General features: G+C 46.9%; 1 long non-coding RNA gene across 1 annotated transcript in view; it reads left to right on the top strand.

Moving 5' to 3' along the window:
- LOC112530262 overlaps positions 1-27,681 on the top strand; it is a 135,918-nt gene that overhangs the window by 84,707 nt on the left and 23,530 nt on the right. The gene's annotated exons all lie outside the window — the stretch shown is intronic.

The following is a 27,681-nucleotide window of genomic DNA, read 5'->3' as shown; positions in this document are numbered from 1 at the left end:
CCTGGAAGGACCTAAGGATTCACTTCCACAGGGTTTTAGAGCTCTGATATCAGCTTGCTAAGGCTGCTGGCTGGTGGAGCAGCTCTGTCCCACTCCTGCTGCGGGTGATGGACCTCCCAGGGCAGCATCTCTGCTTCAGCTGACAGGGAGATAATAGCTGCTTTCTGGGGGAACAGTGAGGTATCTGTGCCTATAGCCAATCTCTTTCTGCCTCTCAGCTTGCTCCAGTGCTGTCTTCTGATCTTCCTCTCACTCCCTGATCCTCTCTTCAGCTCCTGCTCCTTGGTGGCCACCTTGATTCTTCTGCATAGTTTCAGTCACCCAGCCTTTATCTTGGCTTCAGATGTTGGCTCTCCTTTAAGGCTTGCCCACCTGCACCCGTGTCCTGTACGGCTCCATCTCTCTGATGGCAGATAAGAAAGTTGTCCATATCAGAGGTTCTCCCCGACCTCATGAGATCCTTCAAAGAAAGCCTGCAGAAGTGCTCCGTGTTTTTGTTGTTAGGAGCATAATCGGGCAAATCAAACCCATGAGCGTGCACTGAAAAGATGAAAAGCACTGAGGATGAAAAGCATGATAAAAAGGGGCTAAGCGTTTCTACTATAGATCAACGAAGATGCCTTTTCTGTCTGAACAACTCTGTTTCCCTGGGAGTCCTTCCTAAGATTTGCACCTCTACTACTTTGGACAGAAAGAAACCACCTCTTCCTTCCTCTTGCTTTTATTACTTCAGTCTGAATCTGTCAACAGATGAGTCTTAGCAGCCTACACAGGCAGCGCTTTTATTTAACATTGTGTCTTTTCCTCATCATCACCATTTTTCATTTAATCTTTCAAAGTCATGATTATCTAATATTAATGTTCTCATCATTATAACGTTCATAGGAAGACAGCAGGTTTTTGTCCACAGAGACAAGGATCTCGGAAATTAATATAATACATGTTCAGGATTGATTCAGTCTTGTAGTTGCCCACAGCCAGAGGGACCCATCTGTTTAAAAATATCAGCTACTAATTACCCAGAGAGCCATAATTTGCCTGTAGGATTGAGTGAAGTTGTCCTTCATACGCCATGCACACCTACATATCATTTCAGGCTTTGTTATTTTTGTGTGTGTGTGTCATAAAAATATTAAAAGAGATTTTACATCCATGTGAGAAAGGGAGAGTGGCTGTCTCTGGAACTCTAGAAGCAGCATCCACTTTTCCTTATGGGGAAAGGTTGAGGGAACTGGGCTTGTTTAGCTTGGAGAAGAGAAGGCTCCGGGGAGACCTCATTGTGGCCTTCCAGTACTTGAAGGGAGTATATAAACAGGAGGGGGAACGGCTGTTTATGAGAGCAAATAGTGATAGGACAAGAGGGAATGGTTTTAAACTGAGACAGGGGAGGTTTAGGTTGGATATTAGGAGGAAGTTTTTCACCCAGAGGGTGGTGACGCACTGAACAGGTTGCCCAAGGAGGCTGTGGATGCCCCATCCCTGGAGGCATTCAAGGCCAGGCTGGATGTGGCTCTGGGCAGCCTGGTCTGCTGGTTGGCGACCCTGCACATAGCAGGGGGTTGGAACTGGATGAGCGTTGTGGTCCTTTTCAACCCAGGCCATCCTATGATTCTATGATTTCTGCCATGAGGGATAATCATACAGTCGTAGAATACCCTGAGTTGGAAGGGACCCCTAAGGATGAGTGAATCCAACTCCTGACTCCATGGCACACCACTCTTCTTCTCACCTTTCTCCAGAGCTTGAGGAGAAAATGGTGGTTGGATTTTGAGATGGGTGAAGCTTTGGATCTTCAGGGTGAGGTTGTCTTCCTGGTGTCTGCGTTTCACAACTCGAAGCCATCCCTGTGGGTCATGGTTTCAAGTGGGACTATGGGGGAATTCAGCTGTTGGATCTGACGTTGTGAGCCAACATAGGGAAATGGGGTGATAAAGGGAGAGAGAAAGCAGTATGTGAGATATCTTTACCCTTTAATTTCTCCTGACATAAGCTGAAAATCTTCCTAGGGGAAAATAAAAAAAAAAAAAAGGATAACAGAAAAAGTTGACTCCTGGCTAAATTTGACTCCAAAGAGCTGCTTTGCGTCTCGCTGACTCGCTCACGCTCACCCATATGGTGCTCAGCCCACGCGCTGGCTGTGCTTGGGGCATGCTGCTCGCATAGATGTGCAGCACGACGGCAGGTGTGTGCAAGGACCCGGCCCCATCAGCTCCCCAGCAGAGCACAGTGCTGCTGCTGGGGAACGGTTGGGCTGCAGGGAAGCCCATGAGATGTTTGATGGGTATATAGGCATGCGTTAACAGAGATACGTCAAATCATCTCTTTGTCTGGGTTTGATTCATCAGCAGCCAAATAAATGCTATAAAATGTCATTGGATACCCCATAAAAATATAGGTAATAAACACGTCGACCCTTTTTTATGAAATAGTGAATTATTTACTGGGAGCTGCGACCTGAAAGCTGGGCTTGTTTAAAACCTCACTGCAGACGTAGCTCATCCACCCTAAGTACAAAAGGATTTCCATTGAAGGATGGCGTTAGAAAGGAGGCAGATTTGTGCTGAGCTGCAGTGGGGCCCGTGTGTGGCCATGGCTGGGGACTGAAGCAAGGTGAGGTTGTAGAGGAGCCTTCACAGCTTGGGATTTCTGTGCTGGAATATTGATCTCTCCATCTAGACATGGCTGAAGGATGGGGAATACCTTGGGATAGTTTTTCCTTTCTTTGGTGTTCTGCTGCTCCTATGAGAAATACCTGCTTTAATGGCATTACTAAAATGGTTCTGCAAGTGAACATGCACATAGATGAGACCACGTGGAAATTTTCCAGTGCATCACCAGTGTTTATGATTCCCCCAAAACGTAGGCATCCTTTCCCTCTTTTTTTATGGTTTAATCTTATTTTTTTTCCCTGTGTTGATAAAAGTATTTTACTCCAGGAAAATATTGTGATGGAAAGAAAAACAATATTGACTTCCATGTCCTTTCTTGCACATAATCCCTCCTCGCTGCTCGCCCTGAAGGTCATGCCATAGCTTGTATCCTCAGCAGAGTTATGAAGGATTAAACCAAGGGGAGTGGAGCTGGAAGTTCTGTGTGCAGAGGTGGCTGTGGGTGCTCAGATGCTCTATTTTAGGACCAGCACTTGTGCAAGTGCTTGGAAACATGCATCACTATCGGCTCTGTGAACTTCAGCAGCACTGTTCATCATGCTGCCTTGGCTCATTTGCCAGCACGGGCAGACGTGTGATTTTTGTATGCTGCTGGAAGGCTCCACACTCACAATTTATTTGTTCCTGACAACCCTTGCTGTATTCCCATACAAATGTTGCTATCGGGATCCCATGTCGACCCTATGATGTAGCCAAATATCCATCTCCTTGCCATTCCCCAGCACGGCAGGGTCAATAATTAAAACCCTTCATTCTTATCCTTGACGTAGTCCAACAGTGGAAGTAATTGGAGACTCCCATAGGCCCCATGGAAGTCTGAAGTGGCTACTGGTCACATTAATTTTCTTCGTGTGTCATCGAGGCAGGTGCAGAATGGGCCTAATTAAGATCAGAGGTTCAGAAAAAGGAAGAAACTGATTTTTTCCTTCCCTAAAGGCCGCTCCCAGCAGCAGCTGATAATGCCAGAGGTGAGAAGGAAAAGAGAGATGAGAAACTCTGGACAATCGGAAATCATTTGCTAGGAACAGCAGGGAGAGAAGCTGAAGCCTGCAACCTTAACGACCTCTGTGCCTGAAATTTTCACATTCCTGTGGGTCCTCCTGAGCCTCAGCTATCACAAAGGCTATCCCAAAGTTTTCCCTAGACCTTTCATTCCCATATCTGGCTTTGGTAGTTGTGTATGAGAGGGCTTGAGAGAGGAAGAGAGCAAAATAGATGGGCAAACCCAGAGTCCAGGCTTTTCCCTCTGCTTCGACTACTGACAGCTTAAGATGTGTCTTGCTCTTGGGATCTATGTGTCTCTAAGCCAGGACTGTAAATGCCCCATCCTGCTATTTAGGGACATTTTTTGTACCTTAGTATATAATCTTCATTGTAATATGACCATGGAAAATGATGCACTTTCAGCTGAAATGATCTTTTAAAGGGCATTTTTCTGTCTCCTTTTTATGCCTCCTTGCCTCCTGTCTGCAGTTCTTATTCATTTTCAGGGTTCCTCGTGAAAGTATAATGAAACATCTCCCTCTGGCTCCTCTTGGAGTAGCCAGGCTGTGCAGGTTGTGTTTGTTCCTCCTTGGCCCTTTCCAAGCTTCATCATACTGGAGGTGGATAGCAACCTTGTCATTCTCAACCTAAATATATACAAGGAAAAATTATATCTACTTATTTCACTTACATGCAGCCATGTGTTTTCAAGCATTTAGCATTCTGATGATAGCAACCACCTGTGAGTTTTTTCCCTTCATTTTCTTTCTTGACGTACTTTGCTTCCTTGTTTGGTCCTTGTAGGCTGAACGCCACGCTTCTTTTTCTTTCTCTTTTGGATTGAATGGGCTCTGTTCTGAGTCTTAATGCAATGAAACAGGGCTTGGAGGAGGGGTGAGGGGAGGAGGAAAGATGGTGAGAAATCTCACTATGGAGTTGAGTGCTCTACTGTCCTGTGGCCAACTGCCAGGATGCACCGATTCGCTTTTATGGGAAATGCAAAGGGCTGAGATGTGCCCCAGCTTGAAGGAGAAGCAAGAATGAGACTAAGGCAGAGCTGGACCTTGCTGCCTTCTCCTTGTTCTCATCCTCCCCCTGGCAAGGAAGGAATAGGATGAAGGCCGAGTTAGCACAAGCCAGAAATGAGGGCTTTGGGGCAACTGTGGAAGCTGGCTGGCTCCATCTTCAGCTGGATGGAGTTGATCATAGGATAAACCCCACTGTGTGAATCAAGAATTCCCTCCAGACCAAGGCAGTGTGTCTGTTGAAAGCCTCAGCCCCTTGCATTCGCTTAGAAGATTAGGGATGCAGCCAGCCAGTACTAAATTCATTATTACTGATGGGTTTTGAGCAGGACTAAGCAGGATCAGCCTGCATTGTCCTGGAGAAGACAGCCTCTGTCCCTGCAGAGATAGCAAAACCCCCATCCTGCAGCACAGGCAGCACTGAGAGTGGGATCCTCAGGGTGATGGAGAGGTCTTGAGTCCTCCGGTAGATGTAATGTACTGACTCTCTGCCCAGCAGCCCTTCTGTTAACCAAGTCACTGCATGAACTCAACCTTTCAAAAATGCATGTTGTAATGCTAGGAGGTGGTGCTTTTTGATCAGAGGAGTAACATCATTAAGGAAAGAGAATTTGTTGCGGCTCTGTGAGCTGTTCAGCAGCACGGATGTGCTGGAACAGCCCTCCTGCGAGCAGCTGCTGTGCCTCTGCTGGCTCAGAGCTGATGTGTGTTGCAGTAACAGCCCCAGAGAACAGCAGCAGCATCACTCTGAGACGCATGGCCACTGCAGGAAAAAGCTATAGGATGCCTTCATACGAGTCCTTAATTAATGAGCCCATACAGAGAAACAGCAAGCTGAAGTGCCCTCCCTAGCATTTTGCCAGGGTCTGTCAAGTCCCATGAAACCCAATTGAAATCAAGTATTTCAGTGCAAATTCTCCTCTTTCCGTATATATATTTTGTTGGAGTGTTTTTCAAGATGTGGCTGTTACAAAATGACGAGTAGTACTGAGATCCTCGTGGGCACTGTGCTGTCATCAAAGCAGACTATTACTCTAATCCTAGGGAACCACCAGAATACCATTTGAAATCCTAGTGTGGCAGAACAGAGGTTCCCAAAGCTGCAGCTAGCCTTCCCTGCTGGGTGTGCAGCACGCATTTGTATTCCTTGCCATCCAAGTGGTGTCCTGTCTGCTCTGTTCTGGCATACATGGGTTTATCTGCCTGGACAGTGAGACCATGGAAAGTGGAGGGACCCCACTGCCCTCCACCAAAGGGTTGGTGCATGGTTGGACTGTGTGCTGCATCCACGAATTAGAAAGCATCCTCAGGATCCCTTGGCTGGAAGGGTTGCCAAAGCCTACAGTCATGGTCTGGGAGTCTAGAGGGCTGGGGAGGGCAGGACAGTATCCATCCTGATTTGGTGCTGCTCCCCGGACATCCACCTGTGTCCACCACGAGAGCAGGAGTGGGATGGACAACTCTGCTAAATGCTTTTCTTTCCTTTCCCTTTGTGGTTTGAAAGTTCTTGTCAACTGCAAGAATGCAGGAGGGAAAAAGTTTAATTCCTACTGAAGTAATGTTTGCTGTTAGGTCCTGGTATATCTCACCAGCACAGGTGTTCCGCTGTTATTCTCTCTCTCTCTCTCTCTCTCTATTGAACAACTTTCAGAAATAAACTTGGAATTGGGTGATTCACAGTACTTAGAGCCTATTTTGCAAGGAAACGAGCAGGACTTTTCCAGGGCTGCATGGGCTGAATTTACAACTTTGTCTTCGCTGCTGTTTCCTTCGGTAGTGTCACACAGCAGCCCTGAGAAGTGCCTTCTTTCCAACACTGACTTTTCCCTGTGGTTGCTGTCAATCTTCCCAATCCCTTGCAGAGCCTGGAGTCCCCTCTCAAGGGTGTGCAAGCACTTGCACATCCCTCACTGGATGCTTCGCTCGAAAGTTTTTGCTTTCCTTCAGCAATATTTGGCATCACCACTGTGTTGTTGTCACAGACACATTGTGTTCTACTGTCTGCAGAAAAGAAAACTGAAGGTGTACAGAGTGATGTTTCAAAATGCTCTTATTTATGTTGATATTCAGCCCAAATCTGTCGGCTGGGCTCTCCTGGGTTTGGGCATGACATCCCTCATCTCCCCTTGCTAGAAATGGTGGTGTACCCTCCTTGTATAGGTTAAAGCAGTAGGATGTTTGGGTAATGACCACGGGGGCATTCAGTGAGCACATCTGCTTTACGCCTCAACCCCACCTTTAATTTATATTTTCAAGGTGAGGTTTTCCCTTCTGAGTTGTTGATGTGGTGGTGGCACATAGCAATGAGTTTTGTTGGCAGCCGACACCTCCCAGACAGATATCGTGTTCAGAAATGCCAGATGAACTTTTGGTGGCCACAGATGGGATCGGAGACAGGAAATGTCACCAGGCATAGACCTTTTCCCTCTCCCCCGGGTGCTGGATTAGAAGTCCTGTTGCTCAGAAGTGAGAGGTAACAGCAGGGCAGCCCTGGTCTCAGCTGAGGCAGTCTGTTCTGAGCACAGGGGGACCAGTTCTGCTGAGCTGACTTCAGCTTTGCCCTTTTCATGTCGCGTTTAGCTCAGCAGGGATGTACATTTTTGTCACTTCCAGAGCGGTTTGTCTCAGGGACCTTTGTCAAAACCTCCCTTCGTCATCTCTAGGGGAATGCACATCCACAGATCCTGCGTGATGGCAGGTAATTGCCAGGAGAGAGTGGAGGGAGAAGCTCAGAAATGGGAGTAAATAATAGAAAAGTGAGTGAGTGAGTGGGATTTCCCAGCCCACAGCTATTTAATTCTAGGGATTGAGCCAAATTAGTTTCTTTCCATTACACTGAAGGACACACAGGCACCCTGGTAGGAGAACAGACCTGATTGCTGCAGCATTCGGTTGAATGCATGGGCTCCAGAACAGTCACGTTTGTTGGGTATCGAAACTTCAGTGTGGAAGGGGGGAAGGGAGAGGTGCTTCATGAATCCTTGAATTCCCCGAGCAAAATGAGTCTGAAGATCCACCACAGGTTGGAGTCCCTCTGGTGGACAGCTCCATTGGTGCTGGAGATGAGTTTTGTAGTTCTCGGCCCACGTCTTGTTGGTTTCAGCTAAAAATGGACTTAGCAGATGGGTCCGTGAATACATTTAGCTCAGACATGAGTCTTGGTGTGATATAACAGGAACAGATAGAAACAACAACAACAACAACAACAAAAAAACCCACAAAACTGTTTGGGCGGAACATCATCGGTTGACAAAACTGAAGTGTTTTGCTTCAGAGTTGATATTTATATTTTATCAGGTAGAAAATTAGAGTTTAAATCACCTCCCAAAGAAACATCGGAGACTGTTATGCTAAAAATGGTAAACCAACACCACTCGTTATCGTCAGTATTCTCTGATGCCCCGCAGCCAAAATTAGTGCAATTTCAGCATGTTTTGATTTTGAAGGAAGGACGTTTTCAAATGGAAAACACTTCCATTCCATCCTCACCTTCATTTTATTCAAAATGAGTTTTGGTGGCAGTTTCATCCACTTTGCTTTCTGTGAATGCTTCATGATTGCAGCTTCATGTTTATTGGCAACCTGGTATTCAAAAATAGTTTCTGCTGATAAATCTCGGCCTAAATCTTGTCAGTTCCAAGTGCCTGGGAAGTGTATTTGGAGCAGCTTTGATTCTTGTCTGTGGTTATGTGGCGTATTTTAAATCCCTGATTGGATAAGCACAAATCTCAGCATCAGATTTCCTGTATAAATGTTTGCCATTATGAAGCTCAGAACTTGCTTTCTGGGGATGTATCTGCTTAAAACGGTGTCTAACACACTTCTTCCAGGCAATTCATTTGCTCTGATTCTTACAGGGGGAAAAAAAAAAAGCAACACACCAGAGACAAAACCTACACAACACAAAACGAAGCGCCTCTGGGCACTCCTTATCTTTAGAGCTTTTATCCTTTTTCTTGCATTGCCTACGTTTGTTTGTTACTTATACCTGTTATGCTTAATTTAAATGGGGATCACAAGTGCCTTTTAGCAGCACTTATCTTACCGTGTGTATACACAACTCCTAGCAGAATGGGAGACTAATCTGGGTGGCGTTTGCTGGCATGCAAATAAATAACAATAGTGAAATTATATTGCAGTGTTATTGTGATGGGTGTGTTGGTGTCTGCTGATCTGTTATTCCGAGTGTATGTTAGACGAGGAGCATTAGGCAGACTTACTGAGTCTGCTCACTGTTACCTACAGGAAGAAGCTTCTGAAAAGTTGACTTTAAAGCATTTAAAGCATTATATGGCATTTAATCACTCATTTTTGTGATAGGAAGATAAGCTTATGTCGCTTCCCTCTAAGGCTGAAGATGCACATTGTGCCTCTGTGAACACCCCCTCTTCTGGGGCAAGCCAAAAACCTCTGCTTCTGCAGCACTGATTTCCACTGCCTAAATACACTGCATGGGAAAAGAGTGTTTCCTTTTATCAGTTTTAAATGAATAGCCTTTTAATTAAATTGGATTCTTGTACTATGACAAGTAAAACCAGGAGCTTCCAGCTGACCTCTCTGTGCCATTTATCACCCTATGTGCCTCCATCGTGTTACCATTTATTCATATCCTCCCCAAACTAATCTAGTACTAATATTTTTAATCTCTGCTAATAGAGAATCCTTTGCAAGCTTCACATCATTTTTGATACGGGTCTTGAATCCTGAGACCTGCAGTGGAAGCCCAATGTTCTGAGCAAGCTGCTAACACTGAGAATGGTGGCAAGCATCTAATGGAAGTTATATAGCGATGTGATGAGTTATTCCAGCTTTCCTGGATCATTATGATGACATAAATGGTCGTTCTGCTAGACTTAGAATCCAGCGCGCTAAATCTTATTAATAAGCATCTCCTCAATTGAAATCAATGATGCATGGCATTACCTGACATAAATGAAGATTTGAGAGAGTGACCTATGGCCACAGAATGGCTAACATTGAGCTCTCATCCTTTAGGTGCTTATGTATTGGGAATGAAGTCCTTTTACTCCAAATTCTTTAGAAGCCGTACCCTACCACTGCATCCAAAATACAGCACTGGCCAAGGCTGCTCCCATAGCGTAGCCTACAGGTCAACTTAACTGATTCCAAAGCATCTCTACTTTTTGCTGCTATTTCCAAAGAAATAAATCCCACTGCCCTTTCTCTTTCCCTCCCACATCTACAAATCCGCAGTGATAGCAGCAAATGCAGAGATTTATTGCACTAATTTAGGACGGGCTTTTTGGGGAGGAGTTCTTGTCAGACTGCCTGAAGACAGAACTCCCTGTTCTCTTGTGTTGCTCCCAGTGGTGTTGTGTTAGAGACCCTTCTCTCATAGGCTGACATGTACCATCCTCCATGTGTGTTTCAGGCTGGATGAACACTCCGTATGAAGTTATTCCAAATTTAACTATTCCCATTAAAGCCAGTGAAGTTCTTCCAGCTTTCTAATGGGATATTTGGTATGCAAGCCTGGCTATTTTCCCAGAGAAATAGCCTTAGAGGATCAAGCCATTGGTCTACCAGAGCAATATGTACCTTTTGCAATAAACAGCTCCAGATGGTAGGGAGGAAGCCACCAGTGGATAATTAGACCTGTTTTCCCATTGGGAAAGCTTTTTCCTAGCACACACCAATTAGAGGCTGGCCTGACCACTGAAGCGTAAAGGCTTATATCTTTTAAAAAGTAGGAACAGAAGCTGATTACTAAGTTCTACCTCTTGCCTTTATAAGTCGTCTTTGTCGAGACTTAGTGCTAATTGCATAGGATTTAATTGTCCTGTATTTTTATCTGTAATCCATTTTTTCCTCCTATCAATACAGTAATTCAGATAAAAGATTGAGAATCAGATCCTGAGCTGGAGAGAATATATCATTATGCTATTGATCCCTGTGGCATCACACTTGGCTTTAGCAAATGAAGCCCTTGTCCGTATTGTGAGAGAAGATAATAATACAAATACAAAGTGGAATAAACAGAAAGAGTAGGGAACTGCACAATGGGTTTAAATAAGAGTTCACGTGTTTTTGTGTGGCTTGGGTGTTCCATACAGGAGCTGCTGCATTGTAGGAGCAATCAGCTCTTGGCATCCTTTCAAGACCCCTAATACAAGAGCAAAACAGACCTTTCATTCCTATTCACAGCTCATTTAATCATCTAACCATGGGCATAATGATAAATATATGTATGTGAAAATGCTATGTGTGTATCTTTCTATATGATGTGTGTATTGTTATTACATCCCAATGAAACGCCAGGAGATTGCCTTCATTATTTGGGCAGTAATTATATATAAGTTGCTTGCATCAATCATCTCCCCATATGTCCAGCCGAGGCTGGTGTGTGGCTATTTACAAGGTGGTGGCAAGAAAAATAGGGAAACAGTTCACAGAGAAAGCCTGTGGTTACTTCACTTATCTTTGAATATGTGATTGCTCCATTGGCAACCCAATTGCTCTGCTGTTTCTATGTATTCATATCTTCAGGACCCCTTCCTCATGCAAACACACCAGTCTGCTCTGACTCAAAGGCCTGTGTCAATGCCTGCACGTGTTCCTAATATCCATCATGTTGTGTGTGTGATACCAGCAGCAATCAGTGGTAGAACACCATTCAGTGCCTTTGTTCCCTAGGGAGCCCACAGTGCCCTGCTTACCTTAGGATAATACAAGCTGCTATAGGGAAGAGGTTTTATCCTTTGCCACGCTTCAGTGTAAAGAGGGTCTTCTGCCTTTCTCCACTGTGGAAAAATTTCCTTTCATATCTATCTGGATATCTCTCTGAGGTAGTCTGGCTGTGCTTGTGAGCAGAATGAGCATCAGATGAACGCACCACCTGGGTATGATCAATGTAAATTCTCAGCTTACCCTAATACAATACAGGGCCCAGGATTAGAAGCAGTCGTCTGGCTCATCACATCCCATCCCTTGCAAATACGCAGTGCTGTAATAGACGTGTCTGCAAGCATCCTGCAAACCTCCTCTGTATGCGCAAGTCTTGGAGACGTTCCCTTAGGATACTCACGTGCTAGGATAATACATTTAAAAGAAGACCAAAATCTCCTGAGCTACAGAAACCTGAGGGAAGAAAGAAAAACAGATCAAGGACATCAAAAATGTCCTAAGTTACTGAAATAGCAGGGAATTTGTTAGGCAATAAATGATCCTATGAATCGCGCACGCGGGCTGAATGTTGAGGGTTTCCTTCCATCCTCTACTGCAGTCACTGTAAGAGCGTGGTGTGGGACTGGCTGGGAAGGGTGTGTGTTATGGCGTCGATCTGCAGTTATTGGGGAGTGTAGAAGTGAGTCCTGCAGCCCTGAGCCTCATCCCCAACTTCCCCCTGTTTCTTGTGCTGCTTTTAGGACGTGTGAGCTCAGCGCGGGGTGATTTGTGCTTGGGCTGTGCTGTGCAGTGAGGTGGGGCTGGAGCACAGCAGGAGGGGTGGCAGCCGCCTGCGTCTCTCCAGTCTCGAGGTTAACAGCATGATTAAAATATTAAGAAAGCAAGTGTCATCGAAGTGAAGTATTGTGCCCCTGCCAGCATAAATCCCTGCGCAGCTCGTAGCGCGGGCTGACAAGTTCCTCCGGATATCACAATCCCAATCTCTGCAGGGCAGCGAATGGATGCAGTCAGCTCACAGCCGCTCCCTCGCCCTGCTGTGACCCAACCCCGGGGCAGGGAGAGCTCTGTGTCCGATTCCCATACTGGTGCTGGGGGCTCGGGGTCGGAGCAGGACAGCAGGACGGCTTCTCCGGCACTGATGTGCCGAGCACAGGCAGAAAGGAGGCGAGGAGCAGGGCAGGTTGTGATGGTGGGCTTCAGATGCAGCCGCTGGATAGAGCTGCTTGCTCACTGCTTTCTTTGCCAGCGTGCTTTCAGGAGACAAGGGTTTGGCTCGATGTGTGTTTGCAGGATGCTTGTCTGGACCATGAGAGCACCAAAATGCCAAACAAATGATACAATAAGCGACTCAGGGCTTGGCAGCAATGCGTCTTTGGAAGCCATATCGATAGCTCAGCAGCCAAGAGGCAGAGGGAGGACAAGAAATTAGTAAAGCAAAACAGCCGCTTGTGTCAACCCGGCTGGGGGACTGACTGCACAACATTTCATCTGTGATTAAAACTGCGATTGAAAGCAGGGTTTGTGGAGGATGGATGGGTTCTGCAGCCTCTTCCATGTGCTGGCACTGCTGCTGCTGTACTGAGAGGGTTTGTTAAGGACCAAGGACCTTTCTGTATTAAGCTCAAGATTATGGGGCTTTTAAAAATGATATAATTGTGCTCGTACAGAAATTATAGCATCTTTGGGCAGGAAGTCGTTGTTTGTGACTGTGGCCTCCCCAGGTCTGTGAATCTGCTGTTCTCAGTGCCACCAATACTTTCAGCTGAGGGTCTTAAAACATCCGAATTACGGTGAATCAAAGGTGGTTTTGCAAAGGTACAGAGAGAACCTGGCGCTGCCTTCCATTGCAAATAGGGCCCACAAAGTGGGGGAAAGCACTGCATGGCTGGAAACGGGGCTGTTCCTTTGGTCCTCGTGCAGTTCTGGGGAGGGGAAGAGCACAGAGTGCCAAGCCCTAAGAGAAGAGGGGAGGACAGGCAGGGCTGGGGCTCACCACAGCCCCAAGTGCAGCGAGAGCTGAGCCCAGGAGCTGCTGCAGAAGCTGTAGGAACAGAACTGCACCACTTAGGGAAGCCGTGCCCCTGATTGCAGCTGCACTAATTTCTTGATGCTCTTCTCTTCTGCCTTGCCCAGCTCCCGGCCGCATAACGAGGTGTGTCAGCAGAGCAGCCAACACTTGGTGCCTGCAAACGCTTAATTGGTCGTGGATAACACTACATTAACTCTCCTGGCTGGATCAAAAGGGCCTCACACGCCTCACCCACATCCCATCTCCATGGAAGGCTTTGTTATCGGGTTTATAAGCAGCCCATACAGACAAGAAATTTGCATATAAATAACCTGCCAGCACAGCAAGGCAGTGAGAGGCACCTGGTGCTGCCTCTTATCGCTTGGGAAGGAAGCAAGCAGCAGCAGGTCACTGCCCTGAGCAGCTGTGCTGCACCCTGACCCCACAGACAGGAGTATGTGGGAGTTTGGGGCTCTGGGATGAAGGCATGGGCAGCATCACTGCCATTGGATACAGGCAGGGAGGGAAGGATAAAACCAGAGGTTATGGGGAGGCTGAGGAGGACAGTGAAGGAATGGTCCTGGACAGGGATGAGCAGAGGTGGGGTTAACAGCTCAGAAGGGCATCAGTGCTGGAATAGGTTGCTGAGGAATGCAAGGGAGCTGAGATGTTCACGAGGGATATGAGGCTTTCTTCATTCCCCTCCCTCCCCCCAGTCCTTGTAAGGGATAATGAAACAGAAACAATTAATATGATGTTAGCCAGGGGCTGGAGTGCAAGTCCCAGCAAGAATAAATAAAACCCCAGCTAATCTGGCTGAGCAGTCAAACACATTCCTGGCCAAATTTAACACGTGTGCACACATAAAAATCTATGGCAAAAACAAAGGCATCAGAAGAGAACACGGGGATCTGGAGCCCTTCATGCTCTGAGAATTCAGGCTGTGAAGGCACCTGGCCAGGCAGACACAGCTCTGGAACATTCTAGAAGAGCATCCAGGCTTTCCCAGCCCACTGGTTGAAGCCCTGTGGCCAATGTTGGTCTGAATGTGGCCACGGTCCTTAACACAAAGGAAAAGAAGGCAAAGCCAGAGGATGCTGGGTGTAGAGACAGCTCATCTTAACTAACCTTCAGGGTTTGTTCTTGAGCACTTCTTGCTGCCATGCAGATGGGACCGGCTCCAAGCGGATGTCTGTGCAGCTCCCAAGGGACATTAGCAGCCCTCGATCAGCGTTTTAATCTTCATTCAATTTCTATTTTCTTGTATGGCCTCTGGGAGCCATCTCAGAGCTTTTAGAAGGAATCGTAATGGGAGATTAAAAGAAAGAAAAGAGAGGAGGAAAAAGACTGAAAGGACTCTGGTGGTGTGGAGTAGGAGATGCTGAACCCCCCCTCTACCAGAGGGGGGCTAAAGTGGAAGGTTCTCAGCTGTGAGCAGCCCTGAGTGCAGGCACAGCTCTGCTGGGGACAAACCCCCAGATATTCAGCATGGAAGACTCGGTGCTTTCACCAGCAAACCCCAGGTTTTCCCCAATTAGCAGGAAGTGACTCATCCCTTAAATGCAGTCTCAAAATATGAGTACAGGATGCAAGTTCTCATCCAGGTAGGGCTGTGGGAGCACTAGAAAATCACTTAATTAGAGCAGTGTGGGGAAGTGCTTTCTGTATCTCAGGTAATCAGCATGTTCTGTCTTCATCTCGAGCTTTTCCAAGTGTGAAGAAATGCTGCTGCTTGCCACCCAGGGCCTGCAGAGCACGTATCCTCTCTTAGGGTCTCCCTGCAGTACTTAGCCATAGCACAAGGCTGGCCCAGGCATTATGCTCTATCTATTTCCATTTGCATAGTACAAGGAAAAATGGATAGAAAATGACAGAAGAACAAAACAGACCCAAAAATAAGCTCTTGTCCTTGCCTTTGTTCTGTTGCTGGGCCCCTTTGGCTGTGTTGTTGTGCAGTGGCTGACATTCTCTCTTGGGCATAATCATATTGATTACATTAATATTGTTCTGCAGGATTAGTGGCGTTGTTCTGATTCTTGGGAAAACAAAAGCAAAAGAATGCTCGGTTGGACTCGGCTAGCTGGGTGGAAGGCTCTCATAAATAAGAAGCACAGATCTCCCGTGCATTGCTTTGGCTCCTTCGCTGGGGGAGGAGAAAGGCTGATGGAGGTAAAGAGATGCTGCACACACTGAGATCTGTGCCATAGAGGAAGTCAGCTCGATTCCCCACCATTTCCCTACTGTTGCTCATCATCCTGTGCACCTTCCTCCGTATTGCTGTTATAAATTGGAGCAAATCCCCAATCCCCATCCTGGCTCTCCTATTCCACCAGGGAATTTTCTCATCAGCATTGTAAAATGCCTCATTAGGAAGGAAGTGGGCAGAGCGGGCTGTGCTGAGACAGAGCCCAGGAGTACGAGGCAGGTTTTTCTTTGGCTCTTCCTCAGTTTCATCAATGGCATTTTGCTTGCATTGACCTCATACCACCATCTCCGGGGGGCGCTAATATTGCTGCTATATCTTGGGAGCAGATGTTTCTATTGGGAAAGTCCCTGTAAAACTTGGTCCGCTTTTCTCCTTCTGTTTTTCCCCTGCACGGGCCAGGAAGAGATGATTTCATCAGCTTTCATTTTCTTGATTTCTTTCTTAATGCTTCAACTCCAGGAGTCGTGTCTTTATTTTTAAATCAAGAAGAAAAACTCTCTAGCTCCCCCCTTGCGCTTGCATTAAGAATTCTAAAAGCTATGTAGCCTTAGAGAATAGCCTCACTAAAGACATGAAAAAGAATTGCTGATTTATTTATTATTTATAGAGCTCATTATATTTTAACTCCAGGGGGTGGCATGTGTAGGGTGGACTCCTTGAAACAACTTGTGGGCCCTCCAGTGGTGGTCACCGATGTTCCTCCACCACGGAAAGGAGGAAAAAGCAGTTGGAGCAGCAGTGCTGAGCAAGGACAGATAGGAACACAGGGCTTGTGCAGTGGGTTGGATGAGAAGGGTGGCAAGCAGGCTGGGTGGGACATCTTAGTGCATTTTGGCCTGCGTTGCAGTGAGATGGGAGCACTGGAGCTGCCCCCGTGGCACTGCAAAGCTGAATGTTTTAAAGCGGTTTCAGCCCTGTGAGATTTGCATCCCTTTTCATTCTTTCTTGTACTCTTTGCACTTCCCTTGAGCCAACTCCTGGCCTGGTTCTCACGATACTTTTCTCCATGGGACACTAAAGCTGTCCTCCTAGGCTGACAATTAAGTCATGTATCTGAAATGGGCACTAATGAAGCACAGTTCTGGCTTCCTCGTTACAGGTGGGAAGCTGGTAACGACTCCAGCAAATGCAAAACCAAACCTGTGAAATGGAGAAGGGCAGTGCCCAAGGCTTGCAAAATGCCAGGAAGGGTGACCACAGACAGAGCTATCTTGTTGCCCATCGTGAGTTGATGGAGCTTGGCAGCTGGGACTTGCTGTGGTCCTCTGGGGTGCTGACCCAGGGCGAACACCAAGGCAGAAGGAACAGAGCTCTATGGAGGGGGTTGAGACCAAATCTGGTGCTGTAAAGGCAAAACGTTGGTCAACTAAAGCACAGAGCTAGGGATGTAGCATGAGAGCTGAGTGTATAGTGTGATGACTAAGACTTTACTGCCTTAAGATTGTCTCCAGTTCCAGAAAAACAAGCTCATAGAACCATTAAGGTCAGCAAAGACCACTAAGACCCCCAAGCCCAGCCCACCCCCACCATGCCCACTGCCCACATCCCTCAGTGCCACATCCCCACGTTTCCTGTACACCTCCAGGAATGGTGACCCCACCACCTCCTGGGCAGCTGTGCCAATGCCTGACTACCCTTCCAGAGAAGCTGCTACTTTAAAAGATGTGAGAAGATGTGCCTTTATGTCAGAGCTGGGGAGGGACACATTCTGGCTTCACCTCTTTGTTCTTTTCTTGTTGAGCAAGCGAAGACAGAGGATCTCATAAGCAAAGTCAAGGATTTGAGGCAGGACTAAGATCTTATATGAAAGGATTTGCTCTCAATTTCTTTTTGTTGATGTGGTTGTTTAAAGCATTTTTATGCACAAGTCAACTCAATCAGAACTGCATCTTGTTGCCTCCTGTGCCTGGAAGATCTTTTCTCAGTGTGATTTGTCAGCTGGATTCCATCCTGGTTGTGCTCTCAGCACGTTACGATTCCCTCACTTTTCCTCAAAAACAGACCCATCCTATTGCTGGGGCACAGGGACGTTTCAGCCATCATTTTTTTTTGTCCCAGGCACGTACGCATGCACATATACATGTATACATACACATCTTTCTTTCCCCCCTTCTGGCCTCGACTTTTAATTGAGTTTGCTGCGAGTCGCTGACAACATAAGACAGGAAATTACAGTCCCATCATCCACTTCACAGCAATTGTTTGTGAGCCCTGTCTGCTCAGGCAGTTCCCTGCTGCTACCAGCATAGCAGTGCAGGAGGATGAGCCATGAGCAGCCAGGACTGACGAGGAGGGACCTCCATCTCCTGGAACCCCAGGTCTGGAAATAGCACATTTCTGACCCTGGTGTATCAGAGCCCTCCATTCCCATCGCCGTAGACATAAGAGTGCTGAAAAGTGGAACTTTTCTATTGATGGCGGCTCAGTATTGAAACTTTGATTAAACTTTTTCATAAGCCTACTCGTTAGCATAATTTATGTGGATTTATTCTGTGTCAGAGCAATATATCTGTTTATTTGAGGGAGCTAACGGCCGGTTACAATTAACCTTGATGAATGCAGAGCTCTCTGGAAGGAGAAAAATGTCCCCTCCCTTTGCTGTAATTTACTCTGCAGGTTAGTTTGTAGGTGCAAATAAATAGAGCTGGGTCATAAACCATCCTGACTCGTGGCAATGGGAGAACCTTTGCATTACCCATCAGGTGGTGTAAAGCAGAGTGACTTCAGCAGGAGGTGAAGAACTGCACAGACTCGATGCAACCTGAGGATCTGGTCCCTTATTTTTAATCTGTTCTTTCCTTCTTTTCTGCTGATTAGATCTTTCCTAGACATCGAGGCAAGGGGGAAGGGGCTAATTTATGTAGATTTATATGCACTGTCAATATTTATGTAGGTGCTAGCTTGTGCGTGCACCAAGAGAATGGGGGAAAATCACATCAGCTTCAGATGTCCATAGCAAGCAGAAGCTGTGGTCCCTGGAGAGGCATTGCCCTGGGAAGCAGTTCTCCAAGCTAATGAGTAATCATCTTAACCTCAAAAATGAGAAATACTATGCCTGAGCATTTCAGCCTTGAAATGAGATGGCGCCCAGAGAGGTTTGCTGCTGAAATTCTAGGGCAAGGGGAACCAGAGCTCCTGAAGGCCCCAAGCACCGTTCCATTTCCTCTGCTGGGACGTGGTTGTGCTTGTCCAGCCAGCAGCAAGCCCACACAAGATGTCAGGTTCTCCATGATGTTGCAACTCAGCTGCTGCAAGCCTGCAGCTGGCTGGCACAGGCTGGGGAGCAGATCCCTTTCCAGAGCTATAGGGGTGGGCAGCTGTGGAGCTGAGCAAGCAAAGCCCGGGGCCCAGCGTTTGCACCAGGTGTTGGCTCAGGTGTGGTCGTGGGATGCAAACTCCTCTGCACCCTGTGCTGCTCTGCAGTCTTTGTGCTTTGTCAGAAATAAGGTGTTGCGTCTTGTTGGGCATGAAGGGAGCTGTGTGCTGTTGTCTTGTTTCTGCTGATGACCTAAGGATAAAAAAAACCTTGCACGGAGCATTTCATCAGCAGTAGGAAATGTTCTTTCTTTATTAATTCTGCTTGGGATCAATAATTAATGCTGCTGCCTCCGTGACAATTCCCCTCAGTGTGAAAGGAGCACTGAGGCAAGATGGTATTGCATAGCTTTACTGTCACAAGAGCGTTGTGTTCCTGGAAGACCTCCGTTAGTCCCACAGCATATAAAGGTTCTCACACTATCAAAGTCAGGTTCATTTTAGGGTCAGCAAGATCCCAATTTAAGCAGACCGGCAAAGTATATAATTGGGCATATATTCCCATCACAGAGAAAATGTAGCAAATGCACTCAGCAAAGGTCTTGCCATCCCTATCTGGTCATGCACAGCAGAACTGAAAGACTTGTACAGAAAGTCACCCTCATATTGGTGGCTCCAGCAGCAACTGGGTGTCAGATTTGGGCCATGAAGCCTAAAAGTCCCACACACCTGATGGTTACAGGGTTGTCATCCCCCTGTGTGCCAGAGCAGAGCAGAGCCAGCTCTGTGCCAGCCCGCAAGTGGAACAGCTCTGCGATCTCTTGAGCCATGCACATCCCTGGAGCATCTCTTATATAAAAAAATCAAAGTGATTTTGATTCTGTGTTTTAGAAAACAAATAGGTCAGGACTGGGGAGCTAGAATTTAGCCACTAGCTAATTTCTTTCGCCCATTAGCTCCCCTCAGGTCAGTGTGTGGCACATCAGGGTTGCTCCTCGGCTTCTTTCCTGACTAAATGCATTCACCAAGGGGAGAAAAATCCTCAGCTTAGAGGCTCGTTTCTGTCCCAGACAAAATGCCAGGATGGGCTCTTTGTGCTGGCAGCGCAGCACCGTCTCAGCAGTGCTCGTGGCTGTTGACCCTGCTGCGGGTAAAAGGAGGTTTTCAGATAAGTTGGCAGGATATCAGACAAAGGCTCAGTTAATACCACACATCTCAATGGCCCCTTTCATGCAAGAATAGCAAATGGATTTTGCACACACTGTTCAAGGGAGCTTGCTTCTATCCCTCAGATAGAGATGCTGTCATCCCTTCGCATGGCAGGGAAACAGGCACTGACTTAGAATAAAATTTTCTCAATTCTTGTCTTTTCAGATCATTTCATTTTTGTGCTGTCTTATCACGTAGAAAATACAAGAAAATTGAGAACTTCTACATTCTTTATTTTTATTTACTGTGCTAAGGAAAATGGGTATACTGGGACTTTCTCAAAGCTGATTTAATACCGCGTCTTCTGCTTTCTTGCAAAACATCTAAGCAGCTTAGACTTCTGAAAAACAAAACAACAAAAAAAAGCTGGAAAGCTTTGGATCAGAAAGCTATTTTTGAAGGGGAGGGGGCTGATCTGTTGCCTACAGCCTGCCCTACCCACTGCTGGTGCACCTTTGCATTGTGTGGGTACCACGGACAGAACCCCTGAGCTCTGCTCTGTCAGCAGTGCTTTCTTTGGCACCAGAGGATGGAAAGCATTGTCTATAGGGATGAACATGGTTTGCTCTCAAAGCTTGTTCAGGCATTTTCCCCTCCTATTCATCACGCTTATGCTTTGGGGGATATTTCCCAATGCTCTTTGCTGAGCGCTGGTGGCAGTTGGTGTGGTCGTTGCAACTCAACCTGCTGCTGTGCTGGGAACTTTGTGATTTATGGCCACATCCCCGTGAACACGCTTGCAGCTATAAGGATTGGCCAGCACCCAGCTCAAAAATCCAGCTGAGAGGACATCGTGCCAAGTGCCTTGCATCGATTATGGAACTGATGTCTCCGTGGCTGCATCCCAGAGCCTGCTCTTCCCAAGCATAGCTTGGCTTCTCTGGGAGCCCATCATTTATCTGTGCTGTGAAGCGACAGCTGCATTTGCTCCAGTTTTGCTTCAAGGTTGCGTTCTTCATGTTGTGCAAACGTAGGAGACAGCTCATGTGTGAATGGATCCTGTTCCCTTTGGCTCTGTCTTCCACGTGAAGACAGCAGCACACTGAAGCTCTCAGCTTGTGGGTAACTCAGGTCCCTGTGCAGTGCGCTGGGAATTCCTCCTGCCTCTGTGGTCTTTGTCACTGACGTCTCCCCTCACACCTATAGATTTACACGTTGGCTTTTCCTTTTGATAGAATCGTAGTATCATTACGGTTGGAAAAGACATCTAAGATCTCCAAGTCCAACCCCAACCCACCCCCCCCATGCCCACTGACCGTGTCCCCAAGTGCCACATCTCCACGGTTTTTGAACACCTCCAGGGATGGTGACTCTCCCACTTCCCTGGGCAGCCTATGCCAATGCTTGACCAGTGACTTCTCTTTGTATTGTATTGCAGTTGTTTACTTCCTATCTCACCTGAAAACTCTTCCAGCAGATCCTATAAATTCAATGAGACAATCAATTCAACGAGTCTTTGCCCCAGGTTTGAGCTCTGCATGGAGGCCCTGTAGCATTAATTAGCACAGGCTCTTTCTGCTTTAGTATTCAATTCCCTTTGGTTTTGCCTAGTCCTTCACCAGAGGGGTAAATGGGATTATACTGTAACTCTCCAGACGTTCACAGACCCAAAACATGAAAACAATAGAGCTATCTGCCAGCGTAAGTGAATATGGGACTCGGAGTCTAATTAGACAGGGAGACTGGGAGCAAATATGTAAATAGCAAGATGACTATTGTAAAAAAATATTTTTAGATATTTGTGCTGAAGAATTTCTTGATTTGCTGCTGGGACTGTGAGGTTTAGCTCTGCAGTCTCTTAGGATAGAAGAAAATTGCACGCAAAGCCAACCATTGTTTGCCTGGTTTTGTTTTTCAAATGTTATGCTGCAAATGGGGAGGGCAGGTAAGCCTTGCTCGAGAGGAATATGAGGAAAAGGGAAAAAAATAGGGGTTCCCAAAGATGATCAGCAGTCTGATGTCTCTGAATGCTGCGACTAATTAATGTCTGAAGGGTATAGAGTGCAAACATATCCAAGAAGGGTGCTCTCACCCTGCCACCCTCATACCTATAGAATCCTAGTAGAATGGCCTAGGTTGGAAGGGAGCTAGAAATGACTGGCTTGGAAGAACAGTTTAATGAGGAGTGCTTAAAATAATGAGGGAAGGAATAATAGATGGAGGGGTATGTGACCATTCTTTGTCCTTAAGTACATTGTCTGGGGCTTTAGATGACCTTGTATCTGGATGTACTCAGAATGCCATAGAAATATACAGCTTCATCTGATGGGAAGCAGGCCCATGACATGGCTGAGCTGTGACTGGGCCGAGCAGAGGGCAGTGGTTCTCTCCCAGTTGAGTCTTCCATACTGCTGCCTGGCATTCCCAGCATTCTTCAGTTGCTTTGGCTCTTGAGCCATGAGCCAACGCAGATGTCAAATGGAGGGTGCAATCCAAGATGAGATGGAGGCTTTCCAGGACTAGGTCCAATCTTAGGGGTACTGTGCCAGCATCTCTCCTAATGCCATTTCCCTGGGAAAAAGTTTATGCTTGGGCTAAATGCACCGTAGCGGACATCATTAGGAAGCATATACACAAGGAGAAATAAGCTGTGGGAGAAAAGCGTATGTAGGATGGAGTGGGGCAGTGGGTGGCAGCTCTGGTTCCCTGCAGGGCTCTGCGGGAGGGCACAGTGCTGCAGCTCCTCTGCCCAGCTGGGATCTGGTCATGGCATCAGGTTTGCTGGGGACTTGGGGCTTCAAATGCTGCTGGAACCCCAGCCTCAGGCAGGAGTTTGTGTTCTGTGGCAGGTAACAGAGTTTGTGATGCGCTGATTGGCAGAAATGAGGGAAACTGGTCTTACTGGTAATGCAATTGCCATTTAAGATCACCCAAGCAACCTGTGAAAAAGAAGTTGCCTAGAGGAGAGTCTGGCCTTTGAGTAAAAGCTGAAGGAAATTACTGTGGGACCTCAGGGGAGACTCTGCAGGACTGATTTAAGATGGGGTCAGAACAGTTCTTAGTACAAATTGCCCTGTGTAATTTTGTGTCTGCCAAGTGCCAGCCTATCTCCCCTCCCAAATCCCTACATCTCCAAGAACCTTTCCTCCCATGATCTCATTTCATCCTCCTTCCCTGAACTCTTAACCCACCTGCTTTAAATAGAAAGTATCTTTCCCTTCTGCCATGAAATACAGACTTGGAGTTATCCTTAAAGAGCAAACAGCCACTCGCACCCAGCATGAGCTGCTGGGTCTCACCCCTGGGCTTTGGTACCCACCAGGGCTGCAGTTTCTCCTCCTAGCAGCGAGGGAAAGCGTAGGGATGGAGTGGGAGCCTCCAAGACGTTACGCCATTAAGTGGTGTAATTTAGTCTCAGCTCGATGTTTTGATTTTGCCCAGCTGTGTCTGTGTGCATTTAGATTAATCCTGTTAGCTGGCAGGAGAGGGGCTGCCTGCTGTTTATCAAGAGTGCTTGTGTGATTTCTATTTGATATGCAGTCGTCTTGGAGAGGAGCTGGGCTGCGTGCTGCTGGGCTGTGCCAGGCTGGGACTGCAGTGGGAGGGAAGGGGCATTCCCTTGGTCACACGGAGGGCACGGGTGTCACGTTTGGTGAGAGCCATTTGCTTGGCACTGGGTGCTCACTGCATTGAGCAGAATGAGAGCAAACCTCCCTCAAGTGGCAGCGCGTCTGAGGAACCCGTCTCGACTTTGCCAGGGAAAGTAGGGAGTTCTCACGGAAATTAATTGCTCCTTTAACAAATTAGCACTCATTAGCCAAGCTACAGTGTATACTCTTAGCCTGTCTTATCTGTGAAATGAGAAGACATTACCCTTAAAAAAACCCCTAACGATTAGCATGGCTGAGTTGACTGGCCATAACTCTAGCAGCATATGATAAAAAGTGATGCCCTGTGTTCCTAACAGCCATATCAATACAGTACAATAGCACAGCACTTGGCTTTGAACTCCCACGCAGCTGCTTTGGCATGGAACATCTTGGCGAGCTGCACTGCAATGGGAAGAGTTGGGTCTGTGGTAGGAGGTGGGTGCCCAGAATTGCTGTCCTACGTTGGAGATGAGCTCTGTATTTCCAATTGTGCTCCATGGGCCTTCTGACCTCTTTTGTTTATTCCATCAGTCTAAGTCAGTCCTACAGCTCTGTTTTAGCCCCACACCATATTTCAGTGGAACTTACTGTGTGATGGGTGTGGATCATCTAGAGAGGCTCAAACGGGGATCAATCATTTCTCTGCGTAATGAAAACACAAAGTTATTATGTTAGTCATGAAGGGCAAAATTCCCTTCTGCCCACTGAGCATGACAGCGGGCTGGGATGGGATTTTTATTCTTCTCTCCCTGTATTTCCCACGCAGCTGTTCTTTCAGCAGAAGCTAATGGATTTGGGAATATTCAGTCATTACACGTCCCCGAAATTATTTCTCTTTAAAGTATATCCAACCGTAAATGCTTCAGCTGGGAAAAAAAAAATTCTTTTGGATTATTTTTTTCTGTTCTGAAAATGCATTATGCTTTCTAAGTTCCTCTGCTCCTCCGATGCTGTGCGTTTTCCCACCTTTCCGTCATCTCCCAGGTGTTGCACCCAACGTATTAACCTTATTAACCCCATTCCATGTACAAATAGTTGTACTGTTTGCCATTGTGGGTTATGTCCAGCTACCCCACACACCAAATTCTGCCTTGCCAACCCCATTCCCTTTGCACTACAGGAGGAGCAAAGCCCTCCGTCATCCATGGTCTCCATAATCTCCATGGATGGACGATGCTCGCTATAGCCTTGCGTTTCCCACACCAACAGCATCTTCCATCTGCCACGTGCTTTCTGAAGGCACTAAGATGCCTGCACAACAGTTGTTCTCATAGAAATACCTTTTATGAGCATAGGTCACAGGACCTCAATGCCACCACGTGCTCCTGAGCTGAGGGACAAGTGGATTCCAAACAGGATTAAGTATGTTTGAGGGAAACAATCCCGTCCCAGAGGGAGATTAGACCTCAAGTCCTTGCTTTGCTACAAAGTGCTTTTTTGACCTTAAGCAAATCTCACCTGCTCTGTGGTTTTGTTCCCTGTAGTCTCGGAAATGGGGATTCACATTTGCTACCAGCGCTGGGAAATAAACATGCCAGGGATCCCGATGCTCATCTGTCGCACAACAGGGAGCCACATCAGATGTGGAACTAGCAGGATATGAAAATGCCAAAAAGGTTATTAATTAAGGACATACGCTAAGTGCAAACTTGCGGGGTCAGGAGGAAACAGCTCTCCCTAAACACAGTTTATCCCACATCTGTCTACTGACATCTTCCTTGAAGCATCTGGCACTGTCAGATGGGTTGCTGAACCAGGTGGAGCTGCTCTGCAATTCCATCTTTGCTTTTGCATCTCCTGAGTGGCTGCCCTCCAAAAGTCTGCCTTCCCCATTCACTGCGTGTCAGTGGGGATTGGTAACTGCAAAGCAGGATTTATACCCTACTCATTTGGAAAGCTGATACTGACTACAGCCTTAGTTGGGAAGGAGGCTTTTAGTTTTATTTTTTTTTCTAATAATTTGGAAGTCATAATTGAATATTTCAGGCCTGTGTTTAGACTTTGGCAATTTAGCCAAAATGGATAATGGTGAATGAGAGAGAGGAGGAAGCATGGGAATTTGTTTCTTTTCCTTGGAAACACACGATGATCCAGAAAGGTCCAGGTGAGAAATGTGCTTCATCAGCCTCTCTCAGTCTGCCCTGAATGCCTATCTCAGTTTCCCCGTGCCTGCCCTGAGTGCAGAGTGCTCCTGCAGACACCTGAAGCTGAAGTTTCCCTGCTGACCATTACTGGGAATGGGTTGGGAGTCCAAATGTGAGCCAGGGCAAAGCAGAGGTGTGCAGAGCTGCTCATGCATGGGGCAGCAGCGGGAGCAGAGCCGGGGGCTGTGTGGCCCCTGTATGCCCACAGCACTGCTGAGCATCCTTCCAGTTGCAGCTGAGTGGCATATTTTAATTAGAGCCAGAGTAAATTACATCGGACTACGAGAGCCCAACTTTTTCGCAACGGCTTGGGGAGAATGGAAAGACTAGCATTTTCAATTTAAGGTTTAGTTAGATAATGCCTGTTGGTGCCAGTAGATTACAGAGTGGATATTAAATCCTCCAGGATTTGCAATGGGGGAGTACTCACAGAATCCATAAGTAGGCAGAGAGCATGGCTATGGAGCTGTCGTCCCCTGGAGGTCCCGAGTGGGAAGAGAAAACATGAAGTCTATCTTTGCTTTGAAGGAGGCTCTGCGTAAAGAGCACACATGTGGGCTGTGGCCTTTAAAGGTTTCCCTGTTACGAAGCTTTCTTGCTTCTGACAGCAGGCAAATGGCATGTGAAAAGTTAATGGGGTCTGTCAGACTGCTGGAGCGGGGAAATGCGGGGCAGCACCGAGTGCTGATGTGCATGAGTGGAGCTGGAGCCAGGCTTCCACCAAGGGTCCCAAGGAAGAACTCCTCAACACAGCCCTGCGAAGCATTGCACTGCAGGCAATGCTCTGTAGGTCCACAGCCTGAAGGCTGCAAACGCTTCACCTGCAGCTCAGATCCCAACAATGACGCTTCCAAAGCTGTCTCTGGCATGAGCATCCCAATAGTTCCACTAAGAGCATGTCCCTGTGTTTTATGCGTGCTAATTTGCAAATTCAAGCACTCCATTTCTGTGTTATCTTTGTGCAGAGGACTGGCAAATTTATGCCGCAGAAGTATTGCGAAGGCATAAAGGTTCACAAGCGATTAGATTTTATTATTCTTGTTTATGCTGCTGAAGAATTGTTCATTTTAAAACTTTATAGTCAATATGTGTGAAGATAAAACAGTGGTCTGTCTTGCTCCGGTGACAGAAGTCAAATGATTAAGTGAAGGGAATGAATTATTAAAGCAGATCAGCTTTTGGAGCTGCTTGCTTTGATTCCTAGCTGGCTATTGCAGCCAATTTACACCCAAACAGAGGGGCTGACCTTGTGCTATTTACTTTTCTGTGCACTGGCACAGATCATTCGTCATTCTAGCTCGGAATTACCTGTGTGCTAGCAAACTTCAGCATAAATTTGTTCTCCTACTGGTGTGAGACCACTGTTCTCCAAGCAGACCTTGTGCACAAGCTGTGCACCATGGGGTCATGATGGAAGCAAGGCTGCAGCAAGATGCTGCTCCATCTTTGCTGTGCAATCATCCTTTCCTGAGTGCGTGGCCCAAAAGCAGCCCACTGGGCTTCTAACATCCCCGTGCCACCTCCCAGAGATCTGCTGGGGTTACAGAGCTGACCATGGTCCCAAAGCCCAGGCAGTGGGTGAGCAGAGTCCTGAGCACATCACACTTTCAGGCTGCAAAGCTTATTGCTGTGCATGTGGCACTGGGCTCCCTGAGCTGCCAGGTTCATTCTTGCAGCCCCACATTGTTGCTGCTGCTGCTCAGGTGATCAGCTCCATTACATTCTCCAGCATCGCAGAGCCTGAGAGCTTGTGTGTATCTTGCTCTTCTCATGCTTAAGTGGTGGAACCGAGACGTTTGCAGCAATTTTAGGACAGGAAGAAGATTTCTCTTTGATTGCTTTTTAATCACAGTAATAACAGTAATGGAGGCAGTGAGTGGAATTGATGGGAAGGAGCTGAGCTCTGTTCTCGGGTAACTCCTGTGTGGGGTAAACAAGGAGGATTT

This window comes from Gallus gallus, chromosome 24 (genome assembly GCF_016699485.2).
Source record: "Gallus gallus isolate bGalGal1 chromosome 24, bGalGal1.mat.broiler.GRCg7b, whole genome shotgun sequence".
NCBI lineage: Eukaryota > Metazoa > Chordata > Aves > Galliformes > Phasianidae > Gallus > Gallus gallus.
The sequence above is the reverse complement of the archived record's forward strand: the minus strand, read 5'-3'. Positions and strand labels throughout refer to the sequence as shown.